The sequence below is a fragment of the Anomaloglossus baeobatrachus genome, chromosome 4 (genome assembly GCF_048569485.1).
Source record: "Anomaloglossus baeobatrachus isolate aAnoBae1 chromosome 4, aAnoBae1.hap1, whole genome shotgun sequence".
In the NCBI taxonomy this organism is placed as follows: Eukaryota; Metazoa; Chordata; class Amphibia; order Anura; family Aromobatidae; genus Anomaloglossus; species Anomaloglossus baeobatrachus.
In genome coordinates, this window is record NC_134356.1 from 589,276,088 (window position 1) to 589,292,124 (window position 16,037).

The 16,037-nt window shown below is 46.9% G+C and overlaps 1 long non-coding RNA gene across 1 annotated transcript in view; it reads left to right on the forward strand.

The window, feature by feature from the left end:
• Positions 1-4,894, forward strand: part of LOC142301861 (uncharacterized) — a 32,902-nt gene extending 28,008 nt beyond the window's left edge. Inside the window, exon 3 of the long non-coding RNA XR_012752898.1 lies at positions 3,820-4,894. This is a non-coding gene — a long non-coding RNA (uncharacterized LOC142301861). The remainder of the gene's footprint in view (positions 1-3,819) is intronic.
• Positions 4,895-16,037: the final 11,143 nt, after the last annotated feature.

Sequence of the window (16,037 nt, forward strand, 5' to 3'; positions counted from 1 at the left end):
AGTCAAATCATTACCGTTTGCGTGGAGCAGTGGGACAATTCCCTGACGCGCGTTTCGCGGCCTGTGGCAGTCAGGCTGGCCGCTTCATCAAAGGGGGAAGGTACCTTTTGCCACTACTATGCACATAGTCACTTTCTTACCATCCTAGCAGAATTGCAATTTGTTACACCTGTCCAATTGCTTGATCTTCCCCTTGTCCTCCCGCTTACATTTCATGTTTTCTACAATTTAATGAAGTAGGCACTGTGCACTTTGACTATATGTAATAAAAAGTTCTTTTATTCAGCATTTTCTGCTAATTTGTTCCCATATTGTCCTATTTCCCGTGCTATCCTGTCTGTATACTCTCTTTTGCTCCCTCCCCTGCCCAGGAGCTGTGGTATGATCAGACCATCTCCCTGTACGGTCAGACACGGCCATTACACAGTACATACCGTAGCAGGGGCACATATATAAGATTATCTCAGCACAGGAACATTTATTTTAAGGGCATCCAATCGTAGAAATTATTATTATTCCAAGATCTATTGATTAAATGTAACTTGTTCATGGGGAAACCCCACATCTATAGCTAAATTAAAATTAAAGGGGTATTCCCATTTCCAAGATCCTAGCCCAATATATAGAAGGTGTAATAATAATAATAATATTAGCAAATACCTCCAATTAGAAATGTAGTATAGTGCTTCTGATTGACTATGTCGCTTATGCGCAGGGCATTGGGGGACCTTAGGGATCCATGGTTATGACCACCAATAACTAACTAGCTAATTGTGACTATGAGTGGTTGTAACCATGGATACCTAATGTCCTGCAATGCCCTGAACAAGAGGTGACATAGTGAGTCAAGAGACCTATACTACATTTCTAATTGAAGGTATTTGCTAATATTATTATTATCACACCTACTACATATTGGAATAGGATCTTAGAGCTAGGAATACCCCTTTAACGTTGTTCAGAGGAAAACCCCTTTAGGCTATGTGTGCACTAGAAAGTGACTTTTTCTTAAGGAAAATCCGGACCCTCTTAAAGAATCCTGCTCTCGCGGTATAAAACTGCAGCGAAATCCGCATGCGGTTTTACCGCGGATTTTACGCAGGTTGGTCCCTGTGGATTTTTACCATTATCTATGGCAAAAACCACAGGTACCTGTGGAAAAAAGTGACATGCTCATTAATTCCACAGAGGAAAATCCGCGGGTAAATCCGCAGGTATACAAAAACGCAGTGTGTGCACAGCATTTTTTAAAACCCATAGGATTTGCTGGGGAATGACTGCAGAAATATTAGACACATTTTCTGCAGCAAATCCGCTGCAAAATCCACGGTAAATCCGCAGCGTGCGCATAGGGCCTTAAGTTCGGTACAGTAGACCTGCAGTTAGTTAGTTACGGTTTGTACTCGGGGCCACAACACATGGATATGTGAATCCGGCATAAAATAAAGAGGAATATACCTATAAAGAGGCTCTCATGCCAACAATAGCACAGAAACCCCTCTATGAGAGGAGAGCGTGTAACAACTACAGTGCTGGCCAAAAGTATTGGCACCCCTGCAATTCTGTCAGATAATACTCAGTTTATTCTTGAAAATGATTAAAATCACAAATTCTTTGGTATTATTAACTTCATTTAATTTGTCTTCAATGAAAACAAATAAAAAAAAATGGTCATACAGCCAAATAGGATATAATTCCTAACCAAACATAAAAAAGGGGGTGGACAAAAGTATTGGCACTGTTTGAAAAATCATCTGATGCTTCTCTAATTTGTGTAATTAACAGCACCTGTAACTTACCTGTGGCACCTAACAGGTGTTGGCAATAACTAAATCACACTTGCAGCCAGTTGACATGGATTAAAGTTGACTCAACCTTGTCATGTGTCCTTGTGTGTACCACATTGAGCATGGAGAAAAGAAAGAAGATCAAAGAACTGTCTGAGGACTTGAGAATCCAAATTGTGAGGAAGAATGAGCAATCTCAAGGCTACAAGTCCATCTCCAAAGACCTGAAAGTTCCTGTGTCTACGGCGCGCTGTGTCATCAAGAAGTGTAAAGCCCATGGCACTGTGGCTAACCTCCCTAGATGTGGAAGGAAAAGAAAAATTGACGAGAGATTTCAACGCAAGATTGTGCGGCTGGTGGATAAATAACCTCGACTAACATCCAAACAAGTTCAAGCTGCCCTGCAGTCCGAGGGTACAACAGTGTCAACCCGTACTATCCATCGGCGTCTGAATGAAAAGGGACTGTATGGTAGGATACCCAGGAAAAACCCACTTCTTGCCCCGAGACATAAAAAAGCCAGGCTGGAGTTTGCCAAAACTTACCTGAGAAAGCCTAAAACGTTTTGGAACAGTGTTCTCTGATCAGATGAGACTAAAGTAGAGCTTTTTGGGAAAAGCCATCAGCATAGAGTTTACAGGAAAAAAAAAAGAGGCATTCAAAGAAAAGAACTTGGTTCCTACAGTCAAACATGGCGGAGGTTCCCTGATGTTTTGGGGTTGCTTTGCTGCCTCTGGCACTGGACTGCTTGACCGTGTGCATGGCATTATGAAGTCTGAAGACTACCAACAAATTTTTCAGCATAATGTAGGGCCCAGTGTGAGAAAGCTGGGTCTTCCTCAGAGGTCATGGGTCTTCCAGCAGGACAATGACCCAAAACACACTTCAAAAAGCACTAGAAAATGGTTTGAGAGAAAGCACTGGAGACTACTAAAGTGGCCAACAATGAGTCCAGACCTGAATCCCATAGAACACCTGTGGAGAGATCTCAAAATGGCAGTTTGGAGAAGGCACCCTTCAAATCTCAGGGACCTGGAGCAGTTTGCCAAAGAAGAATGGTCTAAAATTCCAGCAGAGCATTGTAAGAAACTCATTGATGGTTACCGGAAGCGGTTGTTCGCAGTTATTTTGGCTAAAGGTTGTGCAACCAAGTATTAGGCTAAGGGTGCCAATACTTTTGTCTGGCCCATTTTTGGAGTTTTGTGTGAAATGATCAATGATTTGATTTTTGTTTCATTCTCTTTTGTGTTTTTTCATTGCAAGCGAAATAAATGAAGATAATAATACCAAAGAATTTGTGATTGCAATCATTTTCAGGAAGAAACTGAGTATTCTCTGACAGAATTGCAGGGGTGCCAATACTTTTGGCCAGCACTGTAACTCTACATGCAACAGTTGAGTTTCCTTTTGCCAGTGATGGACATGCGTAGTGGTTTCTTACTTTCGGGCAAGCTTAAAAGGAACTGTGGGCAGCATGTATCAGCCACTGGTCACGGACACAGGCAGAGATCTGTCAGTCATTGTCAGCGGGTGGGGAAAAGTCGCCGGAGACCCGCCTATACGCCTAGGGCAATGTACAGCTCAGTCCCTGGCGGTGCTTAAAGGTATGTTTTTCTCTCAAACAGCGCAGCATTTCAGAGTGAGACATACCTGGCTGCTGGCTGTGATTGTATACGGTTTGGACAGTATGTATCAGATGACAGGTTCCCCATAACTGTTCTCCATCGTCTTTGTCTCTCCAACGCCGTTCCTTTTTATCTTTTTAGCTAAATTTAACACATTTTCAAAACTGCAACTTGAGGTTGAAAGCATAGTATCCTCTCCATATTATTCCACTATATATACAGGTCTATGTGGTGACTCCAAACAATATATTTATTGGACAATGTGATGGGTGCTATTGCATGCTGTGATCCAGGGTTTTTTCACCCTATTTTTTTTGTGGCCTTAGGAAACCACCCTTTGGAAACCCTGAGATATCGCATTTGGCTAATGCTGCACAATTATTTCTCAACTCTACTTTTTGATTTAGGACAGAAACAAATCTCACGCAGAAGGACACAACTGAAGCCGTTTCCAACCAGTCCTGAGAGGAAAATCCTCTGCAGTCACAGGACAGTGTAATATTTGAGGCAAATACCACACCTGATCGTGAAGTCACCGCCTCGTTGCAATCCCCAACACCGTAAGATGAGAGGTAGAACTGTGGCTAATGTTATAGCTCAGCCACAATGCAGAGGAAGATGTGGAGGAGACCTTTTCACATCGTTTGGGGACATCTCTACTAAGATCATAGAAACTTTCAGGCTACACACACAGCAATTCTCATATTATTGGAAGCTGCTGTCTCACATAACAATCCATTGTTTTTAAACTTGGAGAGTTTATGTTACACTGAACACACCAGTACGAAACTAATTAGGCCCCACCAAGCTACACACCTGTCTTACTATGGGCCCAACCCACAAATGTACAGGTCAAGCTATGAGCAGGTACCATTTTGTTGTCTCCAGCCCAAGGAAACACCTTTTATTCAACCAAATTAAAGTCCCTCTTTTGCCATCCTACATCTATCAAAGCTGATACCCTATGTCTGTGCATCCTACATATGGTGGGCACTGTAAGATCGTGACCGGCTATGTTGTAAATGGCAGGTATGCACCACACAAGTGGTGTGAATCTGGAGGTCCGTTCCTAGTATGTGTAGTGCCACATGTTTTGTGTTAAAGTCTTCACAGGGCCAGGCTCACACGTAGCTGGAGAGATGGGTGGGTCTGGCTACCTACATATCCCACCCATAGGTGTGTCTGATGAGTGTCACATGTCTGTAAAATGGAGACAGGTTGTTTGGCACATGGTGATGGTATTGTGTGAGAAGCAGCTTTTGGGCTCTTGCGATCTCCATGTGCGAGTGCGATCAGATAAAAAAATGGGATTGCACTCGCACATGAGGCAGTGTCTGCTTGCTAAATTTTTAATGGCACGACTCGTGCTCTTGGTGAAATTGCAGCATGCTGCGATTTGCACCGAGTCTCAGCTCTCACACCCCCGTGCAAGCCTATGGGAGCAAGAAAAAAAAAAAAAAAAAAAAACAGAATACAGGTGGCATACGCATGTCACACGGATCCTTGACACTTGCATACAGCATCAGACTGGCTACCGGAGGACTCTCCAGTAATACCAGTCCTGGCCGCGGTTACATGCACTGAACTCCGGAGCTGTCACCTGAGCTCCAGAGTGCAGCCTGGACTGAACAGCGAGCGCCGAGTGATTGACTCCCCGGCGATTGCTGTTCAGTTCAGCACATCTGCAGACAGGCCGGGCTGAACTCGAGCTCAGGTGACAGATCCGGAGTTTAGTGCAGATAACCACGGCCAGGCCTGGTATTACTGGAGATTCCTCCGGTAGCCAGTCCACCGCTGCTTGCATAAACACTCACATAGCATCCGTATGACATGCGAGCGTCATGCGAGTGCTATGTGAGAAAAAAAAAAAGACCGTACGCAGATCATACACAGGACACGCGACTCACATTTGTAGCCAAGTATCGCTGTGTTTTTTTTTTTAACGCAAGTGGAGAAGAGCCCTTTGAGAAAGTATATGCACTGCCAAGATCCAGTGTGGAGAGGCTGCTATCTCTCAGAGGTTTGAAGCATCTAGAAGGGACTCTTTCGAGAACAGTGAGGGTTCGCTTCAACTGACTGGAGGCTGAATGAGCGCCACTGGGATGCTGGAGAAGTGTAGTTGGACCTGTGTGGTTATACCGGGAAGTAAGGTGGTCTGTAAACATGGTATGTTGCTTTAAGCCAGAAGAGGCTACATGTTATTTTCTTGTAAAGGTTGATGTTGTATTTAATAAACTTGCTGGTCTTTTAAAACACAGAGTTCCTGAGTCTACCTCACATCACAGCAAAGTAAGTAAAAGCCACATTATACAGTGTGTGAACTGTGTGCAATATCACAGCACAAACACATTAGGTCCCTGATATATCCAGCAGACCAAACACTTCTCCCCTCTCTCCACGTAGATAAAGAGAATTTTGTTTACTTACCGTAAATTCTTTTTCTTATAGTTCCGATATGGGAGACCCAGACCATGGGTGTATAGCTTCTGCCTCCGGAGGACACACAAAGTACTACACTAAAAAGTGTAGCTCCTCCCTCCGAGCATATACACCCCCTGGATGACCACATCTAGCCAGTTTAGTACAAAAGCTGAAGGAGGACATCCACCCACAAGTAGAGATAGAGTAAAACCCGGAATAACCGGAACCTCTGTCTACAACAACAGCCGGTGAAAACACACGGAACCAGAACTGCCAACAGGCAACAGGGAGGGTGCTGGGTCTCCCATGTTGGAACTATAAGAAAAAGAATTTACGGTAAGTAAACAAAATTCTTTTTTTCTTCATCGTTCCTTATGGGAGACCCAGACCATGGGACGTCTCAAAGCAGTCCATGGGTGGGAAATAAACAGAAACTGAGAAGTAGGCAAAACCTAACTTCACAAATGGGAGACAGCCGTCTGAAGAATGCGTCTGCCCAAGCTCGCCTCTGCCGAAGCATGAGCATGCACTTGGTAGTGCTTCGAAAAGGTGTGCAGACTAGACTAATTGGCAGCCTGACAGACCTGCTGAGCCGTAGCCTGGTGCCTGAAAGCCCAAGAGGCACCGACAGCTCTGGTCGAGTGCGCCTTAATCCTCGGCGGGGGGGGCACCTGAGAACATTGGTAGGCATCGGATATGGCCGACCTAATCCAACGAGCTAGGGTCGGTTTAGAAGCCGAGAGACCCTTGCGCTGACCTGTAGTCAGCACAAAAAGAGAGGTGCACCGCCTAAGGGCAGCGGTGCGTGACACATAGATCCGGAGCGCCCGCACCAAATCTAAAGTATGCAACGCTTTCTCAAAGCGATGCACAGGGGCCGGACAAAGGGAAGGCAATGAAATGTCCTGGTTAAGGTGGAAAGGAGACACCACCTTAGGGAGAAAGTCCGGAGTCGGACGGAGAACCACCTTGTCTTGGTGAAAAACCAAAAAGGGTGACTCCGAAGAGAGCGCAGCCAAATCAGAGACTCTCCTTAGAGAAGTTATGGCCACCAGAAAGACCACTTTCTGTGAAAGACGAAACAAAGAAACCTCCCTAAGAGGCTCAAAGGGGGGTTTCTGTAAGGCCGTGAGGACCAGATTGAGGTCCCAGGGATCCAGAGGCCGCCGATAAGGCGGAATGATGTGAGATGCGCCCTGCATGAAGGTGCGCACCTGGGCCAGTCGGGCGATACGCCGCTGGAACAACACTGATAGAGCCGAGACCTGTCCCTTGAGGGATAGTCCTAGCTGCAGACCGGACTGTAGAAAGGACAGGATGGTCGGCAAGGAAAACTGCCAAGGAGCATGGCCGGAAGAGCGACACCAGGACAGGAAAATTCTCCAAGTCCTGTGGTAAATCCTGGCCGAGGAAGACTTCCGAGCCTGAGTCATAGTGCAGATGACCTCGGAAGGAATGCCTGAAGCCGTCAGGATCCAGGACTCAAGAGCCACGCCGTCAATCTGAGAGCCGCAGAATTCTGGCGGAAAAACTGACCTTGTGAGAGAAGGTCTGGACAGTCCGGAAGATGCCACAGCACCTCTACGGACAGACTGAGCAGGTCTGGGTACCAAGCTCGCCTGGGCCAGTCTGGAGCAATGAGGATGACCCGACGGCCCTCCATTCTGATCTTGCGCAGGACTCTGGGCAAGAGAGCTAGAGGGGGAAACACGTAGGTCAGACAGAACTGGGACCAATCCTGAACCAGCGCGTCCGCCGCCAAGGCCTGAGGATCGTGGGAGCGAGCCACGTAAACCGGGACCTTGTTGTGCCGGGATGCCATTAGATCCACTTCCGGAGTGCCCCACTTGCGGCAGATTGACCGGAACACTGCCGGATGCAGGGCCCACTCGCCGCTGTCCACGGTTTGACGCCTGAGATAATCTGCCTCCCAGTTTTCTACGCCTGGGATGTGGACTGCGGATATGGTGGACTTGGAGTCCTCCGTCCACTGAAGGATGCGTTGAACCTCCAACATTGCTAGGCGGCTGCGAGTCCCGCCCTGGTGATTGATGTAAGCAACTGCTGTCGCGTTGTCTGACTGGACTCGAATGTGCTTGCCCGCCAACAGGTGGTGAAAGGCTACGAGAGCTAGGAGCACAGCTCTGATTTCCAGCATATTGATCGAGAGGGCTGATTCGGACGGAGTCCAAGTGCCCTGTGCTCGGTGGTGGAGAAATACTGCTCCCCAGCCGGATAGACTGGCGTCCGTGGTGAGAATCACCCAGGACGGGGCCAGAAAGGAGCGTCCCTGGGACAGAGAGAGGGGCCGAAGCCACCACTGAAGAGAGCTCCTGCTCTGTGGCGACAGAGCCACTAGCCTGTGCAAGGAAGAGGTCCGCTTGTCCCAACAGCGGAGAATGTCCAGCTGCAGGGGACGCAGATGGAACTGGGCAAAGGGAACCGCTTCCATTGACGCCACCATCTGACCCAGCACCTGCATGAGGTGCCTGATGGAATGACGGCGGGGCCTCAGCAGAGAGCGTACCGCCAGATGAAGGGACTGCTGTTTGACTAAGGGCAGCGTCACAAGTGCCGGCAGAGTCTCGAATTGCATCCCTAGGTACGTAAGTTCCTGGGTCGGGGTCAGAGTGGACTTGGGCAGATTGACAAGCCACCCAAATTGAACAAGCGTGGCGAGAGTGAGCGAGACACTCCGCTGACAGTCTACACTGGATGAAGCCTTGACTAGAAGGTCGTCCAGGTAAGGAATCACTGCCAACCCCTGGAGGTGCAGAACCGCAACCACTGCTGCCATGACCTTGGTGAATACACGAGGGGCCGTGGCTAACCCGAAGGGGAGAGCCACGAATTGGAAATGTTCCTCTCCAATTGCAAAACGTAGCCAACGTTGGTGTGAAACTGCAATTGGCACATGCAGATATACATCTCTGATGTCGATGGATGCTAGAAAATCTCCTTGGGTCATTGAGGCAATGACCGATCACAGAGATTCCATGCGAAAGTGCCGCACCTGAACATGCTTGTTGAGAAGCTTGAGATCCAGGATGGGCCGGAAGGAACCGTCCTTTTTGGGGACTAGGAAGAGGTTTGAGTAGAAACCTCTGAACCGTTCCCGGGCGGGAACCGGTACAATTACTCCGTTGGCCTGCAAGGAAGCTACGGCCTGAGAGAAGGCGGCGGCTTTGGAGCAGGGGGGAGTGGACAGAAAAAATCTGTTTGGCGGGTTGGAAGAAAATTCTATCCTGTAGCCGTGGGAGATGATATCCCGCACCCACTGATCGGAGACGTGTTGGAACCACACGTTGCCAAAGTGGGAGAGCCTGCCACCGACCAAGGACGTTGCTGGCGCAGCCAGATAGTCAAGAGGAGGCTGCCTTAGTGGCAGCGGCTCCTCTGCTCTTCTGAGGACGCGGCTTCGTGCGCCAGCTGGGTTTTCGATCCTTGGCTGAGTTAGTGGACGAGGCCGAGGGCTTAGAGCATGACCAGTTAGAGGAACGAAAGGAACGAAACCTCGACTGGTTCCTGCCCTGGACAGGTTTCCTGGTTTTAGTTTGTGGCAAGGAAGTACTCTTCCCGCCAGTAGCTTCCTTAATAATTTCATCCAGTTGTTCACCGAACAGCCGGGATCCAGCAAAGGGGAGCCCAGCAAGGTACTTCTTAGAAGAAGCGTCTGCTTTCCACTCTCGAAGCCACAAGATCCTGCGGATCGCGAGGGAATTAGCGGAAGCCACCGCCGTGCGGTGAGAAGCCTCCAGAATGGCAGACATGGCATAGGATGAAAAAGCCGAAGCCTGGGAAGTTAAGGCAACCATTTCGGGCATAGAGTCCCTGGTGAGGGAATGCATCTCCTCCAGAGAGGCAGAGACGTCTTTGAGAGCCCACACCGCTGCAAAAGACGGGGAGAACGAGGCCCCTGCCGCCTCATATACAGATTTGGCCAGAAGGTCAACCTGGCGGTCAGCGGGATCCTTAAGTGAGGTGCCATCGGCCACAGATACAACTGTCCGGGCTGAGATTCTAGACACCGGAGGATCTACCTTTGGTGAATGAGCCCACTCCTTGACCACCTCTGGTGGAAAGGGAAAACGTTCATCAGAACTACGCTTTGGGAAGCGTTTGTCAGGACAGGCCCTGGGCTTGGTCACAGTGGCCTGAAAACTGGAGTGGTTAAAAAAAAAAAACATACTCCTTGCTCTCTTAGGTGAGGTAAACTGGTGTTTTTCTACCAGAGAGGCTTGTTCCTCTGATACTGGTGGATTGAGGTTCAGTACGGAATTAATGGACGCAATCAAGTCACTAACATCCGCATCCCCTTCAGATAAATCAATGGGGTACATAGAGGTAGTGTCTGAGCCCACAGTAAAGGCATCCTCCTCGCCCTGCAATTCAGCTCGTGAATCAGAGCCGTGGGATGAGGAAGGAGAAGAGTCCCTGCGTCTCCGTTTAGAAGGACGGTGTCCGGGAACAGATGAAAAATCCTCTGTGAGCTCTGCAGAGCGAGTCGGAGCAGCAGAGGCGCCCTGAGAAGCGGGCTGATGCATGGTCAGCAGAGTCCGGGACAGCTGTCCCATGGAGTCGGCAAAGGACTGGGAGATAGCTTTAGAAAACGATGCTACCCAAGCCGGGGGTTCAGCCACCGGGGCCGGAGCAGCCGGAGGGACCCCTGGGGAGACTCCAGGCTGAAGCACCACCATGTTAGAGCAGGCATCACAATGTGGATATGTGCTCGGTTCAGGCAGTATGAGCTGACATGCAGTGCATATAGAGTAAAGCCTTGTAGCCTTGCTCCTAGTGAGAGACATGCTGCTGAGGTGGAGGCTCTGCAGTAAAGAACACACTCCTTCAGAATGACCCCCAGAGAGCGTATAATAAAGTCCACAACCAGAGGTTGTGGCTTACCAGACCGTTTTGTGTGCCCTCCGGATTCCACAGCTTGGACCCCCAGACAGATGCAGAGCTGCAGCAGCCAGCGCCGATCAGTGTGTAAACGCTGATAAAATGGCGCCGGAGTGAGGAGGGGGGGCGGGGTTTAGTCCAAGAGCGGGAACCGGAGGGCCAAGGGGATATACAGGGGAGGGAAACATCTCCTCAGAGAGGAGTGTCCTCCCCTGAGCTGAATGGCCGGTGGGCGGTGCCGCACTGTCCCCCTGCATTACTGACATGCAGGGGCAGTGAAAACGAAACTAGGCCGCAGCCGAAGCCGGGGCCTACATTTTTTCATGCGGCCGACGAGCAGGCACCCTCGGCGCGGTTCTCAGGAGAAAACCAGAGAACCGGCCGGAAATCACAGCACAGTGACATAACACACTCTCCCCACAATAAATGCACAAGGGACCCTTCAATAACGTCTCAATACTTATGAGATGCAGGGCCAGGTCCCTGAGGGGTGAGCGCTCCGTCCGGCAGGGTCCTGAAAGGGCTGCGGATGGAGACCGGTCTCCTGCAAATCAGAGAGAACCGTGATGGCTCCCACTTCAAGCCAGAGCCCGAGGGATGGTGAAGGAGCGCGGCATGTAAGGCTCCAGCCTTGTAAATCAACCTTAACAGCACCGCCGACACAGTGGGGTGAGAAGGGACATGCCGGGAGTCCAGCTTGGACCCGCTTTTCTTTGAAATCAAAAATCAGATGAGAATGCATGTGTGTGTGACCTCCTGAACACAAAGCATTGAACTGGCTAGATGTGGTCATCCAGGGGGTGTATATGCTCGGAGGGAGGAGCTACACTTTTTAGTGTAGTACTTTGTGTGTCCTCCGGAGGCAGAAGCTATACACCCATGGTCTGGGTCTCCCATAAGGAACGATGAAGAAATTATAGTTTTATGTTTGTTTGATATAGTAAAAGGATGTTGTTTTTATTACGTTGAGGATGGTGTCTTAGTTGTTGGCCAAAACAGCAAAAATACAAGATGGACCTTTTATTTTGTTGTAGATTTTGGATAAAGTGGGAAATTTTGTTCAGAAACTTTAACAGATCGTTGCAATTTTTTTTTTTTTTATGTAAACACAAATCCTGCACAACCGTGCTAAACAATAATAAATACTCAGTATGGAAATCACATATGTGGATATAGTCCAACAAAACATAATTATGCATTTATGCCAACGGTGGCATCCTGCCATGGCACTCTGCCTTCAGGGGATACAAAATAATCCGCATACTGGTTTCGGACCTTCAAACCAGCACACCTCTGTCTAGCTGAGCTATTCCCACTTGCGGTAGATAACGTGAAGGACTGAGGAATCTCAATGACTTCGTCCAAGGATGTGTCATTCATTCGGACAAAGTTGTGGAGAATGGCACAGGCTTTTATAACGGATTTGACATTAGACTCGTCAAGCTGAATCGTGCTCAACAATACCTGCCATTTGGCAAAGAGAAGCCCAAAGCCATGTTCCACATATCTTCTGGCTTTTGCTAGCCTGCAGTTATGAATATTTCTCCGGTAGTCTAGACCTTTATGGGAAAAGGGTCGCAGAACATGATCTGAAAAGGCAAACGCCTCATTCGCCACCATAACAAATGGAACGGGTGGTCCGGTGGATCCGGGAAGAACCCGTGGTTGGGGGATGGCCAGTTGGTTGTTAAGAAGCCGTTGGCCTATTATGGAAGTTGTGAAGATATGTGAGTCAGTAGAGCTTCCATTTGACTCGATGTCGACCATTATAAACCGATAGTTGCTATCCACTAGGGCAAACAGAACTACCGAAAAAAACGGTTCATCGTATCCAGAGTGTGGCGGCCTTTTTACACGGATTTCCTTTCCCTCCAAAGCCCCCAGACAGTTGGGAAGTTGTGAGCTGGCGTAGAATCCCTCCGCTATCTGCAACCACTGCTGCTCGCTTGGATCCGGCATGGCGGTGCGCTTCAGCCGGGACCAGATTTGCTGACATGTGGAATGGACAATGGATGAGATCGTGCTTGTCCCAACCAAGAAATGTAAGTGCAGGTCCGAAAAAGACATCCCCGTTGCCAGAAATCTGCAAGGAAGATTCAGACTATGAGGACATTAGAGTTAAACTTACCACTGTTCACACACGATTAGTAAAAAAGTCCGGAGTACAACTTGTCCTGCAAAATACAAGGCCACATATGGCAATGTTGTTGACAGAAAAATGAAAAGATTGTAGCTCTTGTAAGAAAGGGAGGAAAAACCTGAAAATTGCCGGTTGGAGAAGGGGTTAAACCTAACACACACACACACACACACACACACACACAGCTTTTGTCACCAATTTTTCCAGACCAGTCACGTTCTCAATTTTTCGGGATCTGAGGCTCAGTCACGGCTTATTTTTAGTGTCATGAGAAGATGTTTTTAATACCATTTTTGGGTAGATGCGATGTTTTCATCGCCTGTTATTGCAGACTGGCGTTTAATTTTTTTTTTTTTTTTTTACACGTTATGCTATTTTTTATTGTTTTTTAGTCAAGGGGGCAAAAGGGGGGGGGTGATTTTAACTTGTGTTTTGTTTGTTTTTTCATATTTTTAAAAACTTCCTCCCCCCACTTTTTGTTGTATTTAATAGTCTTCTAGGGAACTTGAAGCTGTGATTGTCTGATCGCTTGTGCTGTACACAGCAGGACATCAGCACCGCTCTGTACGGCAGAAATAATCATCATCTCCTATGAATGCCGGCTCGTAAACTTCACAGAAAGATCATCATGACAGACACAGCTGACACCACACACACACACACACACACACACACACACACACACACACACACACACTCCCGTGGTCACGTCACAGGGCCGTCGATGGGTGAGGGGGAATGACGCGCTCTCTACAGTCACATTTTAAAACCAGTTGTCAGATATTAACAGCGGGATTCAACTAATTAACAACCAGTAAGAACCTATAAAGATGTGAGTGAACCAGCCAATATAAAAGTATATAATCTTTATTGAAAAATTTGTTAAAAGACAAACACATAAAACAGACAATGATGAGGACACATACGATTAACCTCAGGTGAACCAAAATATACAAGCAATAAATAGCATAAGTGCATAATGGTCATGTATCGGAAAAAAAAAAAAAAAAAAAAAAAAAAAAAAAAAAGTGCACCAAAAAAGGTGCTGTCCAAGTTTCTTTGAAGAGCCAATAGTCTTTAGGTAAATGAAGAGTGTCCCAAAGAACACCAATAAGGTGGAACTATATTAAATTTCAAGCTAAACAAAGCTTTTTTCTTCATTCAAGACTAAATGTATGAGAGCCACAATCCTATTGCTACAAAACGTGGCATATGACAGGGGAAACAAAGAATACATGTGTCTATGATATTACCAGGATATAATCCTATAAGATGCAAACATAATAGTTTATAAAAAGCAAATCCTGAATGGATCAGGTGGTATAACCACAACAATGTTTCCAAATGCCTACAGTCCCAAACAGGGGAGAAGCAGGATCTCAACCATACATATAAAGAAAAGGCAGAAACTGACACAAGTGTCAAAATATAACACTTTTTTCCACAGGGCTGGACTAGGAGGCCATATTCCCAGTGTTATAATCAGAAAAAAGGGCGGAATGGCTGCATTACCACAGTACTATACCTTTACAAGGAAACAAAGTCAGCCATAGGACCGACCCAAACACTGTGGTGAATCCACAAAAACACACACCAGAAGGGTGTTACAGGGCCCAGACTAAAAAGCCATATTCCCAGTAGTATAGCTCACAGAAAGGCAGCATGGCTGCAATACCACAGTAATTTGCCCCTACAAGGGAACAAAGTCAGCCATAAGAACCAACCTTAGCACTGAGTGGCAAGCCCACAAAGACACAGACCAGGAAGATAATAACCTGAGGATAAAGGTACCCCGACACGTGTTTCGCAGAAAAGCTTCTTCCAAGGGGCCCCTTGGAAGAAGCTTTTCTGCGAAACACGTGTCGGGGTACCTTTATCCTCAGGTTATTATCTTCCTGGTCTGTGTCTTTGTGGGCTTGCCACTCAGTGCTAAGGTTGGTTCTTATGGCTGACTTTGTTCCCTTGTAGGGGCAAATTACTGTGGTATTGCAGCCATGCTGCCTTTCTGTGAGCTATAGTACTGGGAATATGGCTTTTTAGTCTGGGCCCTGTAACACCCTTCTGGTGTGTGTTTTTGTGGATTCACCACAGTGTTTGGGTCGGTCCTATGGCTGACTTTGTTTCCTTGTAAAGGTATAGTACTGTGGTAATGCAGCCATTCCGCCCTTTTTTCTGATTATAACACTGGGAATATGGCCTCCTAGTCCAGCCCTGTGGAAAAAAGTGTTATATTTTGACACTTGTGTCAGTTTCTGCCTTTTCTTTATATGTATGGTTGAGATCCTGCTTCTCCCCTGTTTGGGACTGTAGGCATTTGGAAACATTGTTGTGGTTATACCACCTGATCCATTCAGGATTTGCTTTTTATAAACTATTATGTTTGCATCTTATAGGATTATATCCTGGTAATATCATAGACACATGTATTCTTTGTTTCCCCTGTCATATGCCACGTTTTGTAGCAATAGGATTGTGGCTCTCATACATTTAGTCTTGAATGAAGAAAAAAGCTTTGTTTAGCTTGAAATTTAATATAGTTCCACCTTATTGGTGTTCTTTGGGACACTCTTCATTTACCTAAAGACTATTGGCTCTTCAAAGAAACTTGGACAGCACCTTTTTTGGTGCACTTTTTTTTTTTTTTTTTTTTTTTTTTCCGATACATGACCATTATGCACTTATGCTATTTATTGCTTGTATATTTTGGTTCACCTGAGGTTAATCGTATGTGTCCTCATCATTGTCTGTTTTATGTGTTTGTCTTTTAACAAATTTTTCAATAAAGATTATATACTTTTATATTGGCTGGTTCACTCACATCTTTATAGGTTCTTACTGCTTAAATGAGTGTAGCTATCTTTACTTTTTGGTCATTCAATTGGTTCTTTTAATTAACAACCAGGCGGATGGTACTTCAAGGCAAGTCAGCCAACATGTGCAGAGAAAGGTGCAGGCTCAGCGTGTGAGTCCACATCAAAGGCAGGGACATGGCTGTGGATATACCAGTATGTCCAAGGTCGTGAAGAAGTTAAAAAAAAATATGTAAGCAATTGTTTATGGTCCCATTTCACAGGGTAGATAGTAGGGAGGGCGATTTCAGCTATTGGAGGACCTAAATATTAGGCCACGTGCACACATCGAGCATTTGGTGACTTTTTTTTACCT